Consider the following 16342-nt stretch of genomic DNA (forward strand, 5'->3'; position numbering starts at 1 on the left):
CTTGCATGTAGCCGACCCAGGACTGACAGTGGTTCAAATCCCGGCATCCCATATGGTTCCCTGAATTTGCCAGGAGTGATTTCTGATCCCAGAGCCAGGAGTAACCCCTGAGTGCTGCCAAAACCCAAAAAATAATCCTAAAAAATTAAATTCTCAGGATACAGAAATTAAAGTAACAATAATTGTGAATAAGTTTTTCTCTCTCTCTCTCTTTTCTTTATATGGAACACTTCACGAATTTGCATGTCATCTTTGCACAGGGGCCATGCTAATCTTCTCTTTATTGTTCCAATTTTAGTTTATGTGCTACTGAAGAGAGCACAATACGTTTCTCTTTGTAAAAAAGAAAGCCACATACGTTATAAGTAAACATAAAATTATAGAAGGAAATATTTCAAAATTGTCAGCAGTTGGAAAGTAGGATATGTGCCATTTTCTCCCCTTTGGTTAGCCTATATTTTCTATAAAGAACACATCTTTCTCTTGTGATTCTAAAAAAAATGTCAGGGTTTTAAAAACTGAAGCAGATTAAGAAAAGACAACCCTTCTTTTTTCTATAAACTCGCTTAGATTCATGAGCTCCAGGAGAAGACATTGTTTGAATGTCAAGTTTTCTTCATCACTAATGTAAGCACTGCAATACACTATAAGAATAACTATCTTTCGCTTTAAATAATACGTAAAACATGCATTTTATGTTCACTGGCATGAAAAAAAAAACTGGCATATAAGGAAATTATCCCACAAAGCACTGCATTTTCTCATGCCTCCTTACAACAGAAAGCAATGAAAGGAATGTATCACTTGCTTCTTCATTGTGAACAACCCAAATCCGGCCCTTCGCATAATAGGCTGATCTGCAGTGCTATTGGAGAAGGAGAAGCATTTGTGTTCGCAACCAATGACCTCACATTACTTCACTTATTGAATATCTCCAACTTGCTTTTATAATTTTTCCGTCTCTCCAGACTGACAAACGGCAGTCTCATTTTCCTGTCAATAACAACTCCTTTGTGTGGCTCTTTCAAATCCTGCGCCTCTGATCTGCTGTCATCTCGGGAAAGACATAAGTACTGGTTGGAAGTTCGAGTCCAGGCTGAGATCAGAGTGAAGGCCTCTAAGTGGAGGCAGTGGGGGAGCTGAGATCCGGAGCCAGGAGGTGTCCAAAATGAACAGCCCCAGGCTGGAGTCCAAGTCTGAACTCTTGCAAAGACGTATAAGGAGTTGGAATTATGTCCTAAGGGTAACGGGAGTTATTGAAGCGTTTCAGGAAAGGAAGGGAGGTACTCATATTTGTGTTTTTAAAAGATTGCTCCAACAAGGACAGTTTCGTGTGTGGCCAACTGTTGGCAGGAAGAGATGTGGGTCTGGAAACGGAAAGAGAAGGAAATTAGCTGTGCAGAGATATGTTATCAGGGACATTATATATGCGCTCTCTCTTAGCCCCTAAGCCCAAATGCATTCTTCCTTTTCAGAGGAGTTCTAGAAAAATTTATTCCCGAGCTTCTGAGCCAGGATGAACCAGGCTTCCCTGCCAGGAGCTGGAGCTGTATTTTTATCTCGTGGTATAAATCATTGCCTTTTCCTCTTTGCTCAGGCCCCTTGGAAGCCCTGTGGAAGGTCTGCCACATGCTGCTGTTGTCCTGACCTCCAGCTAGTTGCACTTTTATTTTGCCCTGACTCCTCTATTTACGGGATCTTCTTTATCACACCAATGTTTCCAAAGGGCCATTAATTCATTTTGGGGGGGGGGGGAGTAAAGAAGAATATATATATAAAAGAATTCTTTAGAAGTTTCAGCTGAAAAACACAAAGAATCAACTGACTCATGCTATTTTGGTATGAGCATGGTTCTCTCTGATAAATTATTGCTCTTGAGAAAGTAGGAAGTTTATGACACTGAGATCATAAGTTACCAGTGAAAGGTGCAACAAATTCATAATTTTATAAATAAAATATTACATTTACATATCTCAAAGGCAGAGAAAAGATAGTTCACAGCATGGGAGAAAATAGTTGCAAATCAAATATTTTAGTGATTTATTTCAATAATACAAAGATAAACGATCTGTCTTAAAAGTGAACAAGGGTGACCAGAGAGCTAGCTTCATGGCTGTAGTGTATGCTTTGCATGAAGGCAGACTAGACTTTATCTGACCATATAAAAGGAATAAAACCTGGGACCGGAGGGATAGCATGGAGGTAGGGTGTTTGCCTTGCATGCAGAAGGATGGTGGTTCAAATCTCGGCATCCCATATGGTTCCCTGAGCTTGCCAGGAGTGATTTCTGAGCTTAGAGCCAGGAGTAACCCCTGAGCACTTTCGGGTGTGACCCCCCTCCACCCATAAAAAAGAATGAAATCTGATATATGTTCTGACATAGATGCACCTTGAAAACATGTTATGTGGAAGATGAAAGACATCAAAGGCCCTTGGCTTAATCATTTTTTAAATTTTATTTTATTATTATTATTTTTGTTTTGTTTTGTTTTGGGAGGGCCACATCAGTTTGATGCTTCAGGGGTTACTACTGGCTTAAGTGCTCAGAAATTGCCCCTGGCTTGGGGGGACCATATGGGATGCCGGGGGACTGAACACTGTCCTTTCTTGGCTAGCGCTTGCAAGGCAGACACCTTATCTCTAGTGCCATCTCTCCGGTCCCTTAATCATTTTATTTATACTAAATGTATAGAATTGGGAAATGGAGAGACCTAAAACAGACCAATAATTGTTTAAGGTTGATTGGACTATAATAGCTTGGGAACTGAAGTTCTTCGGATGCTAAAAACATTCCAAAATGATTGTGGTGGTGATTGTGCAACTAGTGACTCTAATAAAAAATCATTGACATGTGCGGACTTTGAGAGGGCCATGCAGTACGTGAGTTTAAAGCTCAATAAAGATGCTGAAAAAATCTTGGAGGCTTGGGGAAGAGAGATAATAAAGCAGGTATAATAAAGAGATAATAAAGCACTTGACTGGCATGCAGCGGACCAAGGTTCGATCTCCAATACCCCAAGCCTGCCAGGGGTGATTCCTGAGCATAGATCCAGGAGTAAGCCCTGAACACTGTTAGGAGACACCCCCAAAATAAACCAAAAATTGGAAAAGAAAAATTTGGGGAAGCTGCCATGCTTGATTCACTCTGCAATGTTTATGGCAATACAGGTCTACAAGGTAATGTAGAGATCAACTCAAATCTAGTTCAGCCATGCCTCAGTTGGTAACCTCCTTAGAGAAGTAACTTCACCGTCCTGAATAAAGAAAGTAACATCTGATGTCCAATGGCTTGTACTGGACCTAAGGGCACTGGCAGTGGGAACTAAAAACTGAATCAGTTACTCTCCACCTTTGGAGTTGCCCAACTTTCTAAACCAGTGGGGCTTGTAGATTGTCTTTCTGGAAATTCACCTGTAATGGTCTGGCTGATGCTAGAATGTCTGTTTAGAATTTTTTGATTCTGATGCTAGAGATGGAACCCAGGATCTGGAGCAAAACAAGTTACCTTAGCATACACACGCACACACACGCGCGCGCGCGCGCGCACACACACACACACACACACACACACACACACACACACACACACCAACCCCCCAACCCACCACTACCATCACCATAGCCAGCCAGCCAGCCAGCACTTTCTCTCCCCGAATTCTGGCTTCTCTGCAGCTCTGGCTTCTCAAGCCAGACCCCTCTCTCTCTCTCAATTTGAGCCTGGGAAGCTTCCGTTTAACCTCCCATGGGAGAAAAAGAGTTGGAATTATGGATGTTCCTGGTCTAAGCCTTGAGTCTATCTCTCGGGAAGCCTTTTGTTGCCAGGGAAAATGAAACAGATGTCTTGGCAGTAGCTTCAAATGTTTCCTGCCAAACCAGGGGAGAGCTTGTCTTCAGCTCAGATGCAGCCAAGAAGGACAAGTTCCAGCCCATATCATTCCCAGGAAGCAGGCAAACACATGGGCCTCCCGAACCTGGGAGGTCTGGCGCCTGGCAGCCTCTCTCTGAAGGATTTCAACATCAACTGTGAAAACAAGCTGCTCGTCTCCTTACACCCCCATCTTCCATTCCCCGTGCTCCCATATTTACTATCACTGCTCTGCTCCCCATCACACAGGCCCATCTTCTTCTTTGGGCTTATTCCCATCATCCCTGAGGATACCTGTGAGTGTGATCAAAAACACAAAATAGGAAAGTTAGTATGGTAATCATTTATGGGGTACAATCTGGTGGTATTTAGTACAGTTGTGGCATTGAACAACCAACATCACTCTTGACTTCTTGAGCATCTCGGCACCCCAAAGGGAAGGCACCAGCTTAATGACCCTAATCCTCCATGCCTGGCTAATCTGCTTCTGTCTCTTTGAATCTGCCTGTTCTGCATAGTTTGTGAGCATTATGTCTGAATCCGATTCCCTTGTGTGACTATACAATTTTGCTTATTTATTCATCGGCATTGGGGGATGTTTCTAGCTCTTAGATATTGAGAATGGTTCCACTGTGACTACTCAAGTTTGGTTGCGAGCTCTCAGATGTTGAAATGGTTCCATTGTGACTATTCAAGTTTGGTTGGAACACCTGTTCTCAGTCCTTTTGTCTATATATGTAGGAGTAGAGTTGTTAGATCATATGAAAATATTAAGTTTAGTTATTTTTGCCTGGAGAGATGGTATAGGAATCAAATCTCTTACATTGCATGTGACCTGGTTAAAAAAAAATTCTGAGGAACCATTAGACATTCCCCAGTAGCAGTTATACTATGAGTTATTCCTATCATTTATTTATGAACTCTTCTATTTCTCCATATCCACACTTGTTATTTTCTGATTTATTATTATTAATAGACATCCTGGTAAATGTGAAGTGGTATTCTGGTACTGATTTATTTTTCCTGGTTAGTAATGACATTGGGTAAACTTTCAAGTGCTTTTTGACCATTTATGTATCTTCTTTGGAAAAATGACTATGCCAAGTAAGAAACGTCTGTTCCAAGAATAACTTGCAGCCATTGGTTTTATTTCATGGTTGAATCACAAGAATTCTTTATATATTTTAGATACTAGATGCCTATCTGAAATATAGTTTGCAAAGACATTCTTGTTTTCGGGAATGAATTTTTTTTTTTACACTCTTGATGGTTTTCTTTCAAACACGATTTTTCAAGCACAGTTTTCTTTTCAAGTGTTTACTATCCAAAAACCTTACTATTTTTTCCCTTTTGTTGCTTGTGCTTTGAAGGAAAGGTATAAGAATCTACTAACAAGTCCAAAGTCTATCCCTTATTCTAATAATTTTTTAGATTTAGTTTTATTTTTATCATTGATCCTTTATTATAATGATATTTTTCTTTATTAATTTTGAGTGAATTTTTGTACATGATATAAAGTGGGATCCACCTTCTCTAATTTGCATGTAAATATTCCAGCTAGCACAGCTTGTTATTCTTTTTGCATTTAATTTATTTTTGTTTTTTTAGGTCACACCTGGCAGTGCTCAGAACTCACCCCTGGCAGGCTCGGGGGACCATATGGGATGTTGGGAATTGAACCCAGGTCAGCTGCGTGCAAGGCAAATACCTTATTGCTGTGCTATCGCTCCAGCCCTTCATACAGGTTTATTTCTGAGTTCAGCCTATTTCATTGGTCTAGTTGCTTATTTTTGTACCATGTTCACACTATTTTGATAACTATAGCTTTATAGTAAGTTTTAAAACCTGGAAATATGCCATTTTTTAACATTGTTTTAGTCATCATTCAGAGTTCCCTGTAACTTCATATAAATTGTTTTGGGCCACACCAGGTAATGCTCAGGGGTTACTCCTGGCTATGTGCTCAGAAGTCGCTCCTGGCTTGGGGGACCATATGGGATGCGGGGTGATCGAACTGCGGTCCATCCTAGGCTAGTGCTGGCAAGGCAGACACCTTACCTCTAGCGCCACCACACCAGCCCCAACTCCATATAAATTTTTAGATTACTTTCTCATTCCTTAAAACAGTTGTGATTTTTAGAAGAACTGAATCAATTTGGGGAGTTTTTACATCTTAACTTTATCAGATCTTTAATATATAAAATGTTTTCTCATTCATGAATTCTATCTTTATTTATCTTAACAATAATAGATTTTAGTCTTTGTGTTTTTGTATTTGGGTCACACCTAGCAATGCTCAGGATTACTCTTGATTCTGCTTTTAGGGGTCATTCCTTTCAGTGCTCAGGAAACCATACGGAATGCTGGGGATTGAACCCAGGTCTTCTGTATGCAAGGCAAACTCCCGACTCGCGGTGCTATTGTTCCAGCCTTAGTTTTCAGTCTTACACTTTCTTGGTTAAATTCAATTTTTTCCTCTTTATTTTTTTTGAACTGTTTTTGATGCAACTGTCTATAATTTACTATTTTCTTCATTTTCCTTTCAGACAAACATACAGATGAACACATATTTGCTTTGTAACTCTGGCATCCTGAAATCTGGCTGGATTTATTAACTATGGTAGATTCTTTGCAAATTCTTGGGATTTTTTTTTTTTAATATAAAAGATCATGTCATCTGCAACGGTGAGAGTTTTCCCATTCTTTTCCAAATTGGCTGCCCTGTCTGACTGACTTTGCCTGCTTTTGGCCAGAATTTTCAGTACAGAGGGAGTGAAAGTGGGCACAGTGTCTCTTTCTGATGTTAGGACAAATCTCTCAATCTCTCAATCTTTCACTCTCTGAGTTCTCTCCAGATTCATCTGCTTATTCTCTCAGGCTGTCTACTCCCTACCCTTGTTGAAATTACAGAGCCTGTGGAATCCTCTCCAACCATCACTTTCCCAACCCCTTACATTACAGTTGAGTCTTTGTTCTTCACATTAAGAGATTGTTTACTATTTGTTTTTTATTTTGGGGACCACACCAGGCAGTGTTCAGGTCTGAATTCTGGCTCCATGCTTAGGAATAACTCCTAGTAGGGGGTATGGGGAAAACACTTGGAGTTCTAAAGATTGAGCAGTTGCCTTTCCCACTCCTCTATCTCTTTGGCTCAAATTCAGAGTTTTTGGAGGAGTTCTCTGTGCTTTGCTTGTGTGATTCAGGCAACATCTCTCCTCTGAGGCCTCCTTTCACCAACCTGAGCAGGAAGGGGACAGGGAGGACAGTACTGAGTGCTGAGATCCTGAAAAGTACTGCTTCTCAAGAGCCTGAGCGATCAGGCTTGCTGGAATGAGCTTTGCCTGGCCTACCTGATCATCCTGAGGAAAAGAAATCAAATCACTACTCTTAGTGACTTGATAGGATGCTAAAATCCGGTCAATCTTGAAACCTGTGGTAATGATGGACGAGTCCAAAGAATGATAAGAGTCCAGGAGATCAGGATACCTGGCCTCTTAGCTCTGAGGCGACTGATGCCTGGCTGACTTGCACAGAAAGCTTCATTTTTGTCCCTCATAACTGGGCAGGGATCCTCAAAAATCTCCTACCCAGAGTTACAAGCCCCAGAGGCCAGGCATTCCTGTGAAGACAATGGCTTGAACCATAAATCAAAATGGCCTTGAGGCTAAGTCCAAAGACAAGATCCTGTTGGATCTAGACTAGTTCGATTCTCAGGCTAATGGAGGAATGGAATGAACGTGTCCTCCTGGGACTCTCAGCTGCTTTGAGACCTGGTGAGGACATTAGCCAACTCCCAGGAGAATGGGACACAAGGATGATGACAATGGGTCTCAGGCTCAGTGGGCTACGAGAGACCAGAGTACAGAGAGATTCTGTCTACTGAGAAATGGAAGTCATCATTTAAAATTTAAATCTATGCTACAAGCAGAATACACATATTTTAAATATCCATTGGGCATTTAGAAGAAATTAATTATATATGAGACTGCTGAAGAGATTCTTTAATTACATAAAGTAGAAGTCATACCAATTCCCATTCTCAGGAGATAATTCAATCGAATTTAAACGGATAATTATAATATCAATAGCGATGAAACTTGGAAAACAAAAATATGAGCATAACAACACTCATGATATTTAATATAGCCATTCCATGTAAACAGGAAATAAAGGGGTTAGAGACATTGGAGAGGGGTTAAGGCTCTTGTCTTGCACACAGATGTCCCCAATGCGATCTCCAGCTTCCCATCTGGTCCAGTGAGCACTGCCAGAACTGATCCCTGAGCACAGAGCCAGGACTAAGGCCTGGACACAGCTGGATGTATCTCCAAAACCAAATCAAAGGACAAAATGAGACAACCAAACAACACAGAGGAAATCAGACCTACGAATTTAGATTTCTTGTAAAATAAAGGAGAACAGTACTTGATAAAATCTATGGAAAGGGGCCAAAATTGTAGTAAGAGGAAGTCTTGTTGTAGGCTTAGTCAGCTTAAGTGCTTTTAATGTTAATAACAACAAAGGAAACTAAATTAGAAAACACACACACAGACACACAAACACACAGTTTTACCAAAAGAACTAAAAAATAAAACAAGTAGTAGATAATAAAGTGGAAATTAATTAATTAAAATAGAGCTTTAAAACCAAAACCTTAATAACTTGAAAAAGATGAATTAAATTAACTTCTGGTAAACATAATAAAAGAAAGATTATTTTTAATTCCACAAAAAGGAACTTTGTCATAGATATAAAACATTGAGTTATGAGCAACAACTAGCGGTAAGTACTTAAAATCTAGGCAAGTGTTCCAATTTCTAGAAAATCAAAAAGGATTAAAATTAATTTGAAAAACATGAGCAGATTAGTGTCCTTGGAAGAAATAGAAACAGTGGTGAGTGAGTGCAGACCCCATCAAGTGCAGGCCCAGGGAGGGGTCCCCTGAATGACAGGTGAGGAAGAGGGGGTAACACCAGGCTGACCAGTGAGCTGAAGACCTCGTTGTTTGACTTATGCTCTCAGCCTTTTCCTACACCCATCTCTTTTTTTTTTGGGGGGGGGGTGGGTGTCACACCCGGCAGCGCTCAGTGGCTATTCCTGGCTCTACACTCAGAAATTGCTCCTGGCAGGCTCGGGGGACCATATGGAATGCCGGAATTCAAACCACCGTCCTTCAGTCCTTCAGTGTCTAAGACAAATGCCCTACCGCTGTGTTATCTCTCCGGCCCCTCCTACACCCATCTTAAGCTTAGAACCTCCGAGCTTCCTTCTAAGTCTTCTAGTCTCAGGAACCCTCATCAAACATAGCTACAGGAAACCAGCAGCAAGAGAGAGGAACTTGGGGAGCAGGCCAGCCCCCAAGGACACTCTCCCTTATCAGCAGGAGGACAATGCCTTCCTCTGGCCTTAAAAGGAAATGAAAAGCGTGTTTCAAGTTCCTTGCATGGGGTCCCATTAAATGTCCTTTCTTAGGTGACCAAGGGACAAATCACCTCTGTTGTCCATTTGAGGCTGACAGGGTGAGACTGTCCTGAGGTGGAAGCCTGGCACCAGTGTACCCCTACATCTGGCAGTGCCTCCAAACTAGGCTCTGGTCTCTGCTCGGTATTAGGGAACCTGGAACAAGCTCCTCCTGGTGCCAATATATTGCTAGGCTCTTATTTTTTTTTATTTTATGTATGTATTTATTGATTGATTGATTGGTTTTGGGGCCACACCCAGCAGAGCTCAGGGGTTAATTCTGGCTCTGCACTTGGAAATCACCCCTGGCAGGCTGGGGAACCATATGGGATGCTGGTAATTGAACAGGGTCCCTCCCAGGCTGGCTGCATGCAAGGCAAATATCCTACCACTGTGCTATCTTTCCAGCTCCTGGACTCTTACTTTTTTTGGGGGGGAGCACACCCGTTTGATGCTAAGGAGTTACTTCTGGCTACGAGCTCAGAAATCACTCCTGGCCTGGGAGACCCATATGGGACACCAGGGAATCAAACTGCAGTGCGTCCTAGGCTAGTGCTTGCAAGGCAGATGCCTTACTTCTAGCGCCACCACTCTGGCTCCTGGACTCTATTTATTTACTTGTTTGTTTATTTATTTATTTTTGGTTATTGGGTCACACTGGCAGCGCTCAGGAATTGCTCCTAACTCTATGCTCAGAAATCATTTCTGGCAGGCTCAGGAGACCATATGGGATGCCAGGATTCGAACCACTGACCTTCTGATTGCAAGGCAAATGCCTTACCTCCATGCTATCTCTCTGGCCCATGGACTCTTATTTTTTAAACCAAAGTCATGAGAGGCCTCAGAAGGCTGAGAAAGCATTGGAGCCCACTTCTAAGTCTAGGGGGCCCTAGATCTCCTCCTGGGAAGGCTGGTTCTCTTGAAGGCCTCCAGGGAAGGAAAAAAGGGAAGGGGGTCTTTCCATCCCAGTAGCCGTGCAATTTCTTTGATAGGCCCTCACCTGCAGGTAGGAAAGGGGGTGAATGCTGAGTTGGAGAGAGATGTTCTTGAAGAAGCAGGAACTTGGCTGAGCCTCTCTTCACCCCTCAACTCTCCTCTCATCTCTTCTTTCTTCCTCCCTTCTCTCTTCTCCCCTCCTTTCCCTCTTTCCTCTCCTACTTTCCATTTTCTTCCCTTTCCTATCTTCTACTCTCCCCTCCTGTCTTCTGTTCCCTCCATTCTCCTTCCTCAGTGTTTTTTTCCTTTCTCTCCTTAGAGTGTCCTGATGCCAACCAATGAGAAACTTTCAGTCTCCAGGGGACTTGGGGACACTTCCTTCCCTCCACAGCATGCCCAGTTCCCTCCATGCACCTGCTCCTGTGCAGAAGAGAAGAGACCCCTATGTTCAGGGTACCTAGAAACAGATAGGGAGGGGGAACCTCAAAGAGGTGGAAATATGTGGGTCAATATGATACCTTGAACCTGGTGTTACTCCTGAGCTCAGCAGCTCCTCCCTAAACTTACTTTTCTTTTTTTCGTTTTTGAGCTTTTTGGGCCACACCTTGTGGAACTCAGGGATTACTCCTGGCTATGCATTCAGAAATCACTCCTGGCTTGGGACACTGGGGATCGAACCGAGGTCTGTTCTGTATCAGCCGCATGCCAGGCAAACACTCTACCACTGTGCTATTGCTCTGGCCCCTAAACTTCCTTTTTGTTTGTTTGTTTGTTTTTGGGTCACATCTGGCAGTGCTCAGGGTTTACTCCTGGCTCCGCGCTCAGAAATGGCTCCTGGCAGGCTCGGGAGACCTTATGGGATGCTGGGATTAGAACCACTGTTGTCCTGCATGCAAGGTAAATGTCCTACCTCCATGCTCTCTGGCTCCTAAACTTCTTTCCTTAAACATAATTTTGAGTTTGTTTTTAGGGCAGTCCTAAGTTCACTGAAAAACTGGAGTTGGTAAATTCTGAGTTTCCTTCCCTCTCCTGTTTGCACACTCCACCCTACCTCACTCAGCTTCCCCATCAGTAGCTCCATCGGGGAACCTTTCCTTGACTAAAGCATACCGGAAGCCCATAAAGTCTGCACCTGGCAGTGCTTTCTTTCACTCTGTGTGCATTGACATCGCCTGCAATATTTTCACTGTGCTCTCAAATCCTTAGTGCTATCCCTGCAACCTTCTTCCCATCTCTTAACTCCTGACACCCCAGTTCCGTTTCCGTTTCCGGGCCCCTCCCTTTGTTTCTTCAGTTCCCACTTTCCAGGATGGTGAGTGGATGTTGCAGACAGAACCTTATCAGCCAGGCTTCTGGAGCTTGGTAATAGATACTTAAGGCTCCTTGAGCCTCCTTGAGTCTGTTCCAAAAGGTCTCTAGGTTGGACCTTATTGCAGAGTCACCTGCTATGATCTGGATGTACCACCATGCAGGCTTCCATTCACCTGTCCAGGGACATCTTAGTTGCTCCCAAGTTTTGGAAATCATGAGCAAAGCTGCTGTAAACACCCATTTGTTTTGTGTGAACTTAAGTTTTCCAGCTCATTTGAGTAGGCAGAAAAGAGCCGGTTGCTGGGACTATGTTTACTTTGTAATGAACAGCAATTTTTCACCAGTTCCACTGAGAGATTGTTGGCATTCGGTGAACCCCGGTCCACCGTAATGAGTTGGCCTACAGGCATGATCAAATTTTTAAAACTATTATTTTATAGAGGTCCTATGATTTGCAATACTATTAATGATCTTTCCTCTGCACATTATTCCTACACCACACCCATCACCAGTGCACCCTTCTTTCTTCCTCAATGTCCTGATGCCCCTCCTTTTCACCCTAACCCCTTAAACTCAGTTATGTGGATGTTTTCCTGTTGTTGTTGCCTTTTGTTGCTTCCCTGCTATCTATCTTTAAGTCCCACCCAAGAGAGACCATTCTGTGTCTATCCCTTTTCTCTGACTTCACTCAGTATGACCTCCTCTTATTTCATTGATGTTATAGTAAATTAGTCCTGCTCAAATTTTGGAATATTTCAGCCACCTCAGAAACTCTCCATACACTTGAAGTCCTTCTCTCTGCCCAATGACTAATATACTTTCTTTCTTCTTTTTTAATCAATAAATGTTTTAACTGAATCAACTTGAGATAGTTACAAAGCTGTTCATGATTGAGTTTCAGTCATCAATGCTTCAATGTTCATCCCTTTGCATGCTTCTGTTTGTGAGACTTGTGTGGTTGGCATATATATCTACCTCAGTTAGCTCTCCCTATTCCTTGCTGAGGTCACTGTACTGAACTGAAGGGCCTCAGTGGTTCTTGGTGACCTACAGTTGGGCATTTGGGTGGTTTCCTTGGAGTGGTGGTGGCAGGAGCTGTTATGAATAATGTTGCTGGGAACATCTGCATGTTGGTCTTTCTGGGTATGGCTTGTTGAGTGGGAAAATTGGGGGGGGGGGGCACGAGCCTTCCTCCTATCTAGAAAGAGAAGAGCTCATGATGCTGAGAGGGAGGCTCTGACTCCTCTTTCTCCTCCTCTCAGGCCACAAGGCCCCAGAACCACAGAAACTGCTCTTCTTCTTTTTTTTTTTTTTTTTTTTTTTTTGGTTTTTGGGCCACACCTGGCAGTGCTTAGGGGTTATTCCTGGCTATCTGCTCAGAAATAGCTCCTAGCAGGCACGGAGGACCATACGGGACACCGGGATTCGAACCAACCACCTTTGGTCCTGGATCGGCTGCTTGCAAGGCAAACACCACTGTGCTATCTCTCCGGGCCCAGAAACTGCTCTTCTTCTGACCTCCCCTTTCCAGTCCCGCCCAGCCTGTGACTCTGAACAAAAGGTCACAGATCAGGAGACAGAAATTGTGTTGTTTATGGCCTCATCTCCATGGTGCTGGGAAAGCAAGCGTTATCGGTTTAGGAATGCAGGTGTACTGGGATGTGTCAGTGCTTGGGGTGGGGGACCCTGTGGGGTACCAGGGATGGAACCCAGGTTGGCCAGATACAAGGCAAGTGTCCAACCTGCTATATTATCTGGTTAATGATGCAATGTGATTCCCCAATCTTGCTGATTTTGCAGTAGCCTCAAATGAGAGAACTTTAACCCTCATGTGTGGCAGGAGTTCTTGCCCTTCTCTCTCCCTCAGGGAGCTGCTGAAAATCAGGGCTCAGGGGCCACAGTCTGGACAAGCTAGGCAGGGACACTGCCTGCTTCAGTACCCGCTACTTCATTCAGGCAGCGGTCAAGATAAAACAAGTTCCTGGGCCCGGAGAGATAGCACAGCGGCATTTGCCTTGCAAGCAGCCGATCCAGGACCAAAGGTGGTTGGCTCGAATCCTGGTGTCCCATATGGTCCCCCGTGCCTGCCAGGAGCTATTTCTGAGCGGACAGCCAGGAGTAACCCCTGAGCACCACCGGGTGTGGCCCAAAAACAAAAACAAAAACAAAAAACAAAGTTGAAACAAGTTCCTATTTGTAATGGTCTAGGTCTAATGCAGAGATCACCGTTGTATTTGAAGCATTACAATTCTGTTGAGTCCTTCCTCAATTGGTTGCTGTTCTGAGAAACCTGGGGCTTGGTTTCCTCTTTGTCCTGAGATGAAAAGAGAAGCCAAATGGGGCTCGCTAGAGAGTATGGTGGAGGTGGCGAAAAGGTCAGGCCATGTGACACGGGCCGTAGGACCCCTTCCTGAGCTCTGCTCTTTCCACTGGTGACATCTGCTTCTGTCGCCTTGAGGTGGGGAGAAAGGGACAGGCAAAGCCTGTGAGACCCACAAGGGAGCTGACTCTGAGGTGTCCAAGAAGTGAAAGGGAGTGGCAGGGCCATGGACGGGTCATGAACGGCTGCGAAAGGGAGGACAGCAGAATGTGCTGGAAGCCAAGCCCTGGAAGACATTCTCATGAGGATTTCTGTCTGAGGTCACCAGCATGAGCTCACACCAGGTCACTGTCCTGGCCAAAGGGCTGTCCTGGCTCAGGGGATCAAGGTGAAGACCATCAAGTGTGTTGGTGTGTGTTCTGCTCCCTTCTCAAAGGCCCCCTAAGCAGTGCTGGGGTGACTCCAGTCGCTCTGGCTTTTTTTTTTTTAATACATTTAACTATGCTTTTTTTTTTTTTTTTTTTTTTTTTGGTTTGTTTGTTTTGGCTACACCCAGCAATGCTCAGGAATTATTCCTGGTTCTGTATTCAAATATCACTCCTGGCAGGCTCAGGGGGTTGGTTATATGGGATGCCTGGAATCAAACCTCGGCTGGCTGCATGGTTCCCTATTTATGAATTCTTAATCTTTATATTTTTTTACACTTTGACAGGTATAATAAATGTTCATTTTTAAGATTTTACAGATTTTTTGGGGGGCCAGAGCAATAGCACAGTGGTAAGGCATTTACCTTGCACATGACCAACACAGGACGAATCCTGGTTCGAATTCGGCATCCCATATGGACCCCTGAGACTGCCAGAAGTGACTTCTGAGTACAGAGTCAGGTGTGACTCAAACATCCCCGCTCCCCCCAAAAAAGATTTTACAGACTTTTAATAAAATATTTTTAATTGAACCACCGAGAGATACAATTACAAAGCTGTTAATGATTGAGTTTCATTATACAATGTTCAACACCCCTTCCTTCACTAGTGTGCTTTTCTTTTCACCAATACACATTTCCTGCCACCACTGTTTCCATTTCTACCCCCACCCCGCACCCCTCTTTCATGCCCGCCTTAATGGCAGACATTTTTCTGATCTTTTCCTTTTAGACACTGGGGTTTGCAATATTATTACTGAAAGGGTATCATGCATATCACTTTACCTCCTTTCAGCACCCAGATCTTGTCCAAAGTGATCAATCCCAACTATCATTGTCCTAGTGGTCCAGCCTCTGCCCTGACTGCCAATGCCCCCCACCCTGATCTTATAGCCAGACCATGGGACTTCAGGGAGTTCCCAGCAAACCTGGGGAAGGGGTCCTGGCCATTCCCAGTAGCAGAAACAGGATGTTGGCACATCTGCTTCAGCTGTGGAGGAGCTCAACCTCCTGGAAGGTACCAAGACTTTAGGAGACCTGCTGGGTGGAGCCAGCTCCACTCATGATTTCTTAGCAGTCTCATCTAGAAACTACGCAAATGCCAAAGTCAGACAGGATGGGCTAGAAGGGCAGATTCATGCACTTACGGGCCTTCTTGCAAGAAGGGGTTTGGACTCGGTCACAAAAATGCTTGGGAAGACAGCTGACCAGGTTGCCACTAGAGAAGTCCCTCCTGAAGCCAGGCCAACCAGGGGGAGCCAAAAGGGGAGTAAGTGGGGTTATCTCAGCTCAATCTCTCCACTGGATGTTTCTCAGGAGTGAGTTTAGCTCATCCCCATTCTAACAATATCCCAGAGGGGGCCAGAATAGTACAGCAGGTAGAACACTTGCCTTACATATGGCCAACCTGAGTCCTATCCTTGGCATCCAATATAATCCCCAAAGCACAAACAGGAGTAATTCCTGAGCAAAGTGCCAGGAATAAGCCCTGAACATCCCTGGATGTGGCTCAAAAAACATAAATTATTCCAGAGTTTTTAACCATAGTGGTCCCAAAACTTTTAAGAAGAAAACTGTAGCTGACATTCTGAAAATGCTCCAACTAGAAATTAACCCTCTTCATCTTTGCAGAGGCAGGAATGGCCACATATTGCTCAGGAAGAGACAAGTCATGTCACCGTCCTTGGATAGCTGGACAGGCTGGCAACTCAGCCTGATGACTATTCTTGGGGTGCCAGCTCCCTAGCAGAGCAGAGACAGGCCCCCAAAAGAGCTGACTGCAAGAGCTTACTGAGGCCAAGGGGTGGGAGGCAGCACCAACTCAGTTGCCTCTCCTGGGGTCAGCCTAGATATCAGGATCTGATTTTCTCTATGTGGGATGTCAGTGGCTCAGCACTGGAAGTCAGAACCTCAGGGTCCCACACTGGATTTGGGACTGAGGTCTGGCAGGAACGGGGCCAGGAGATGGAGGAGTCCATTCTGGGGTACTGCATGGGGCTAGAGCTGAAAGATGCCCCCCGAGCCA

The 16342-nt window shown here is 44.0% G+C and overlaps 1 non-coding gene across 1 annotated transcript; it reads right to left on the bottom strand.

Annotated features, from left to right (window-relative positions):
- Positions 1 to 215: 215 nt before the first annotated feature.
- LOC126025189 (U6 spliceosomal RNA) lies at positions 216 to 322 on the bottom strand. The gene has a single exon (XR_007501232.1). It is a non-coding gene; the product is annotated as a U6 spliceosomal RNA (small nuclear RNA).
- Positions 323 to 16342: the final 16020 nt, after the last annotated feature.

This window comes from Suncus etruscus, chromosome 12, assembly GCF_024139225.1.
Source record: "Suncus etruscus isolate mSunEtr1 chromosome 12, mSunEtr1.pri.cur, whole genome shotgun sequence".
Classification (NCBI taxonomy): domain Eukaryota; kingdom Metazoa; phylum Chordata; class Mammalia; order Eulipotyphla; family Soricidae; genus Suncus; species Suncus etruscus.